The sequence below is a fragment of the Vespa velutina genome, chromosome 2, assembly GCF_912470025.1.
Source record: "Vespa velutina chromosome 2, iVesVel2.1, whole genome shotgun sequence".
Lineage (NCBI taxonomy): Eukaryota > Metazoa > Arthropoda > Insecta > Hymenoptera > Vespidae > Vespa > Vespa velutina.
Genome location: NC_062189.1, coordinates 17,836,274 through 17,844,158, shown reverse-complemented (window position 1 = coordinate 17,844,158; position 7,885 = coordinate 17,836,274).

The window sequence follows — 7,885 nt, the reverse complement described above, 5'->3', positions numbered from 1 at the left end:
CTTTCCCTTGGTGGGCTTTACAGGAAGAATTGGACCTACAGGATACGTCCCGGCCGATCGTAAAACGAAAGTGAAAGTACTGACTTGCATGTGCGTGTATGCGTGCGTGTGCGTGTGTGTGTGTATGTGCGTATAGTTATCCGTGTATGTCTGTACACGGTTAGGGTGTAAAGTCGGAATTGCGGCGTTCATTGTTCTGTCTGGAGACCTTTAAAAAGTCCACTCATCCCCCTTCCTTTCTCTAAATCCTTTGTCTTTTAACTAGCCACCCTTATCGCGTAATTCGTTAGAAAAGAAATCATTGAAATGAGGAGAGAAAAGGCTCGATCTTTTCCGATTGTACCCTTTTTAAATTTTCCACGACGTTTATTTTATCGTACATAACTACCTATATACATATACTTATATACATACATATATATACATATATGTATGTAGTATATATATATTTAATAAAAAGAAAAAAAAGAAGTGAGAGAGAGAGAGAGAGAGAGAGAGAGAGAGAAAACTGATCAGAGATATATAAAAAATTAATTTTTAAAAAATAATTAATATATTAAAAATTAAAAAAATAATAATAATTAACGAAGATATCTTCATACGATTGTTTTTTAATTATCCAAGCTACCGAACGCAAACTAAATTTCTAAACTTGATATAAAACGTAACTTTGGACATAAATACTTACGCGACTCCTAGGATTTAGTTATCAACCTTAAGGATCCATCGTAGTCGTCGTCGTCGTCGTCGTCGTCGTCTTACGAACGGGAGAATGTCGTCGGTTAAGACTCGAAAATCCCGATTCAAGGGAAATTAATATCGAGCTATAAGATTCGCCTAATAAAAGGCAAATGCTCGTAGGTTGGGCCTTGCCCGGTAAATAAAGATCAAGCGAAGCCAGACGCAATTAAGATAAAAGCTCAGGGATTACGGGACGTAGCCGTTGGAAAGACACTGCACCACCATCGTCCTCCTTCTCATCCTCGTCCTCGTCATCGTCCTCGTCCTCGTCCTCGTCCTCGTCCTCGTCCTCGTCCTCGTCCTCGTTCTCGTCATCGTCGTTGTTCTCTTTCTCTTTTTTCTCCTTCTTCCTTTCGATATCGTCCTAGAACTCTGAGAGCAAAGTAGAAAAGAGAGAAAGAGAAAGAGAGAGAGAGAGAGAGAGAGAGGAAGAGACAGAAAGAGAAGACAGTCTTTGTCAGAAATCGTTTTGCAGACAATCCCAGTAGAGGAAGGGAGGAACAAAGAGACCGTATCCAAAGTTCCACGAGCACGTTTATACTTTTCTCTTGGAAGTTTTGGTGCACCCTCGGGTGCTCTTCGGGCTCGGCTCGGCCTTACGAAAATTGTACTACCGGGAAAGAGAACGAGAAAGATAGATAGATAAAGAGAGAGAGAGAGAGAGAGAGAGAGAGAGAGAGAGAGAAAGAGCAAGAAAGAAAACCACTAGCTAGTAACTATCATACAAAGCTATTTTTTGATTCTATCTAAGGTTTTGGTGCAAAGGACGAAGAACGAGGGAATGACGATATTAGGAACGATTGCAAAGTGGCACCGTTGAAACTCTCGTTGTACCAGACGGCCGAATATCATTGCTGTCGTCTCTCTCTCTCTCTCTCTCTCTCTCTCTCTCCTTCTCCGTAACACTTTGGAGTTTCAAAGCACTTCGAAAGTCAGCAACCGTGACTACGTTGCATACAATTTGCCGTTTGCACGTTTAAATTTCTACGGTCCTGTATACCGATGACCCTGTGGTGTCAGTGACTATTTAGAACGTTATCCGTAATGTCTGCTTCGTTCCTTCCTTATTCATCGGTCTGTTTCTCACTCCATTCGTTTCTCTCTCTCTCTCTCTCTCTCTCTCTCTCTCTCTCTCTCTCTGTCTCTCTGTCTGTCTATCTGTCTTTCTCATTCGAGTCGATTACCGGAGTAACGAGATCTCTCCGCATGAACTGACAGCTAATCGATAATTCTGGACGATGTACGAGAACGTCCGAATGTGTCGAGGATGAAGTTTCGATGAGCATAGGATAGGTAGGTAAAGGGGAATATAGGGATTTCGAAGGGTAATCAACCTTATTCGCGACAAATCAACACTGTCGGATAACGATGAGAGCAATATGATCACATTAAGAGACGGAATTGTTCTTTTATTTTTCCTTTTTCTTTTTCTTTCTTCTTTTTTACTTTCTTTCTTTTTTCCTTTTTCCTTTTTCTTTCTTCTTTTTTTTTTTTTTTCTTTTTTTCTTTTTTTTTTATCCCTTTTCTTTTTAATAATTCCTCGTTGATATTTCGTTTTTTCTTTTTCCTTTTTTGCTTTTCTTTTTTCCTTTGTTTCTTTTTACATTTCAAATAAACAAATGATTTCCTTCCTATATCGCGGTACCTACATACATACATACGTAAATTCGATACGATTTAATATTTTGCCGGTGACACGTCGATGAATTAGCGAGAACAACGCGATCGGTGACACACGGCGGAATATCGTGTCATCTTTTTTTCTATATAATTCACGTTGTGAAGGACGATTATATCGATGGAAAGAGAAAGAATGAATTTGTTTCGCGTATCGACCGCGTTCACGGATTATTTTTTTCTTCGTTTATTTTTATTTTTGTTTATTTCCTCATAGGTCACTTTTGTTTCACTATTATTATTATTATTATTATTATTATTATTATTATTATTATTATTATTATTGTTATTATTATTATATCAATATGCGCAATCGATCGTAAATGTTCATTCAAATCGACGCGCCGATTTTCAAACTCCAAACGATCGAGATTAGAAGATGATCACACTCGACCGTACATATCGATTTACCAAATATCTCGGGATCATCGAAATACCACTATTTTGCTACGCGATTGCGTGTCATTAGAGGGCAATTATTTTCCGTTCGCTGTGTATGCTAATTTTGCGGTTAGTTTGCACATGGAGAGAGAGAGAGAGAGAGAGAGAGAGAGAGAGAGAAAGAGAGAGAGAGAGAGAGAGAGAGAGAAATGCGTTTCAACACGCCGCGATACGTCCAGTTGTTATATCAAAAAGATGATGCGATTAATCATTAAATGATCGCATAACATGCACGCAGGAACGATTGTACGCCTCTTCAATGGCGTGGGAAGATAATGGACAAAGTACCGTAGCGAATAGATTGAAACAATACATTCTCATGGAATTTCTGTTTTACTTTGCGCGAGCACGGATCCATTGTATATATGTACAAATGAAAAAGTGAATCGATACATTAAACGACCCTTTTTATAACTATATAGGCATACATATATATATATGTATATAGATACGTGTATGTTTATGTGCGTACACGTCTAAATGTAGTATACGTATCTGCATAGTACGCTAATTTAAAAAAGAAAGTATATATATATATATATATATATTTTTTTTTTTTTTGAACGTTTTATATGCGGTGGAATTTATAAATGCTCACTCGAGTTTTTTCTCTTTATTATCTTTTTTTTTTTCATTTTTTTCTTTCTTCCCCGCTCCCTAAATTCCTATGAGCAAGTGGTAGTGTGCAATTCGATGCACATGGAAAACAAAAAAAAAAACAAAAAAAAAAAAAGAAAAAAACGTATCTACGTATTTCTCGATATTACGAATGACGATACTTAGAGAGAGAGAGAGAGAGAGAGAGAGAGAGAGAGAGAGAAAGAGAAAGCTAGAGAGGGAGAAGAAAAGTAAAAAATATAAAAATAAATTAAGAGCGAATGCACTACCGAATGTCCTTTATCGCAGGGACTCCACTCGAAGTTTCCCTCATAGGTCACGTTAAAAGCGTAAAGTAATTAACGCGTGGTTAATGAGAGGAGAAAAGTCGCAAAAGAGAAACAGTCCCTTTATCGATGGAAACTTTGACGTTCTCTTCAAGTGAAACCTCTCGTGATAACTCTTTTTCTTCCACGTTTTACTCTCGATTCCGTTTCTATAACCTCAAAGTTACTCTCTGCTAAGTAAAAAAAAATCTTAGGGTGAGGGCAAAAAACGAGACGGGAAAAAAAAGATGAAGGTAGTGTATATATATATATATATATATGTAAAAGGAAAAAAGAAGAAAAAGTGATCATTAATTCGATCTAAATATTAGAAAAAAAAAGAAAAAAAAAAAAAAAACAAGAAAAAGATCTCTGTCCCATTCTCGTTCATAATTATTTCTTTTTAACAGATTGATAAACGAAGAAGAAAATTTTTGAAATGAGATCAGGGAGGGGGGAATGGGTAGGTGAAAAATGTTAAATAACAATAGTGAATTTTCATGTAAGAATCCCTTCCTCTCTCTCTCTCTCTCTCTCTCTCTCTCCCTCTCTCTTTCTCTCTCTCTCTCTCTCTCCCTCTCTCTTTCTCTCTCTCTCTCTCTCTTTAAGCAAATACATGTTAGACACAAAATAGAGCCGAAGAGAATACTTCGCCATGTTCGTGTCATCGCATCGTCTAAGAGAGACAGAGAAAGAGAGAGAGAGAGAGAGAGACAGAGACAGAGAAAGAGAGAGAGAGAGAGAGAGACAGAGACAGAGAAAGAGAGAGAACACGGTAGCATGCGGACGTGCACGCGCGCCAATACAGTACACGGAATAGCAAATGCATAATACATGATATAACGTTGGACTACGGGCGGTCATGTTTAAGGATGTGTATGGAATATAATATCCAAAGCTACCTTTTTTGAAGAAAATGAGATTAAAGATCGGTGGTGGGCCACTACATCTACCTACCTACCTACCTACCTACCTACCTACCTACCTACCTACCTATTTACCTATCTACCTATCTACCTATCTACGTACATATGTTCATGTATATGTATGTATGTATATATGTATGTATGTATGTATCTATATATGACGTTGACTTTCGACCTCGTTGAGATACAATTTTCCACGAGAGAAAACTTCGTCGCCTTCGTGTATCGAATGCATTTTCGAGGAGATGTAAAGGAACGATAGAAAGATGTTCTCGATTCGTGTTTCGTGAAACAAAAGAGTCTTGAATCTATACAAAGTGAATTATTTAAATGAGAACAACTGGAAATGTGCGGGATAGACGGGAGGGAAAAATGGTTATTTATATAGCCGCGAGCGCCCTTATATGCTTTTGGACGTCTTTTTCGTCTTCTCTTTTCTTTCTTTTTTTTTTACGCAGCCGTAGAAAAAAAAAAAACAAAAAGAAAAAAAAAAAGAAAAAGAAAGAAACAAGAAATGAAACAAGGCAAAAGAAATAATAATATACGAGAGTAGAAAAAACGTTCTTGCATAATCGATATTTGATCGAGCACTCTTGCTCGTTAGCATTAAATCAAACGAATGAAATTTCAAAATGGTTATCTGTGATTTATTAAATGATTCACCATTTAATTCATTATAATTAAAAAATTGTCGCACGGCATAGAATCGCATTTTCGAAGAAAATGGTTCATTACTTACGATTGTACGCTATTAGACGAGTCCGGTTGATAGTTTCTCTCTTTAACATAATTGCATATCGCGCGTTAATGAGTAATAACGGAGTCACGAAAGCTGGAGGATAATCAAGGGTAAAAGAGAAGAATAGGAAGAGGAGGAGGAGGAGGAGAATGACGAGGATGAGATGGAGGAGGAGGACGAGGAGGTGGTGAATGAGGAGGTTGAGGAGGGTAGAATTTCGAGCGGAATACTTGCGCGGGACAGGTAACGTAATTGAAAACGTGTCGGGTTGCGCGCGTTTGAATACGATGGACCGAGAACGAATCATTTTTCGCAAGTCTAAAGTTTTGAAATTTAATTTCAAGCCGCAAAAGCTCGAGCACACGGCTCGAACTCAGTCGGTCAGCTCTGTTCCAGGTTTTACAATTGTTAACTATGTCTCGTTAAAGCTCTCTGTCTTTTATCTAAAGGAAATGATAAAAAATATTCTCTTCTGGCGTCAGCTCTTGCGAGGATCCCGTCATTAAAACTTGGAATAATTGTATGCCAGCTCTGTATGCAATTACATCGCGAATACTCTATCTTTCTGTCTTTCTATTCCTCTTCTATTTCTCTCTCTCTCTCTCTCTCTCTCTCTCTCTCTATCTGTCTATCTGTCTGTCTATCTCTTTCTATCTCTTTTTTTACTACATCGCGAGTCGTTCTTGCGTCTAATGTCTTAATAAGAGGATCGATGGAGATAGAAAGCAAAAACTATATTTTCCTTATTCGCAAAGAATATTACAATATTACAAAGTAAATGTAAGGCTTTGATAAAATATATACATATATTTTCTTTTTCTTTCTTTTAATCTTTTTATTTTTTTTTTTTTTTTTTTAACTTTTCTAAAAAGTCATACATCATTAAGTTTGTTCTGAGTAACGTATGAAATAATACTCATTCGCCATGTATTATTGTCGTACCAAGAAAAGAATTTTCTTCGAAAAAAAGGTGATATAGCGATAAACCGGAATATATCTCAAAAATATTTTACGAATAAATAATTTTTTTACTTATCGAGTGAACCACGTCGATTCTCATTTTAACGATGAAATCGATCAGTATTAAATTTCGATCGGAAACGAGGCACCGCACCTTCGTCGTTAAAATAAGTCGATATCGAGGCCATAGCCCTTACGATATCTTAATAAATTCCCAAGCGGAAATTTTAGAGGGATCGTAATTATGGAAGGGATGGACAGGGAGTTGTCGCATTTCCTTCTTTCTTTACTTCCTTCCTTCCTTCCTTTTATCCTTCCTTCCTTCCTTCTTTCGTTCTTTCCTTCTTTACTTACTTACTTCTTTCGTTTCGGAACATCGAACGGCCATCGAGTGTAATGGAATTCTTTTCGAAAAGTTTCGTAGATAACACTGAAGAATAATCGTTCCATATATTAAGGTCGAGGTATAAAAGTCTACGGGGAAGAGGCGGGAGGGGGGAGGGAGGGGTGGTTGGAGGTTCTAAGAAAAAGAAGAAAAGAAAAAAGAAAAAAAAAGAAGGATAGAAAGAGAGAAAGAAAGAGAGAGAGAGAGAGAGAGAGAGAGAGAGAAGCGATGAAAGTACTTAGTATCGCTACATTTGCCGGGGAAAGGATGACTGATCATAAAAGTCAGAAGAACCCGAGACCTAATATACCGGCTGCGAAAAAAAGTAGAAGGGAAAAAAAGGAGAGGAAAAAAAAGTAGAAAGTTCGTCGGTAGTATGTGCAAGATTATAAATCTTTGAATACAAAAAAAGATAGATAGATAGAGAGGGATGGAGAGAGAGAGAGAGAGAGAAAGAACGATTCGATTTAGTTTATATAAATTTTTTGAAAATACGTGAAAATTTTAATAGGAATTTCATGAACGTAAATGACTCTTTCTAAAATTGATTTGAACCATAAAAAAGAAAGAAAAAGAGAGAGAAAGAGAAAGAGAGAGAGAGACAGGAAGATAGTTAGCGAAAGATCTCTCGAATAGGATCGATCTTTCTTATCGTTATATTTGTTTTCGTTAGGTTGTGTTCACAATACCAAGTTTGAGTAGAAATGTACTGTTTTGATATTGGTCGAGCTTTAAGCAAATATACGAACGAGTTGACACACGTGAAAGTTCCATTGGATTGGTTTAACCATTTCGCCAACTCACCTAGCTAGTATGGAATTATATATAGATCGTTTGTTGTTAGAGTATACAGAAAGGAAGTAACCCCTCGGAGAAACTAATATGCGAGATTGTCGAATCACGAGCAATCTACTCGTTTCCCTGAGCTTACTATTTCATTTAGCTTTTACCTTCCACACTTGTTATCTCTTTACAATTAATCGTCTTTTGCAAGGATATTACAAAGATTAAGAGCAGACATCTACGTACTACGTACATAAAATATATATATGTGTATATATATATTCGTAAAAGGAAAGAGCGGAACGGCGCG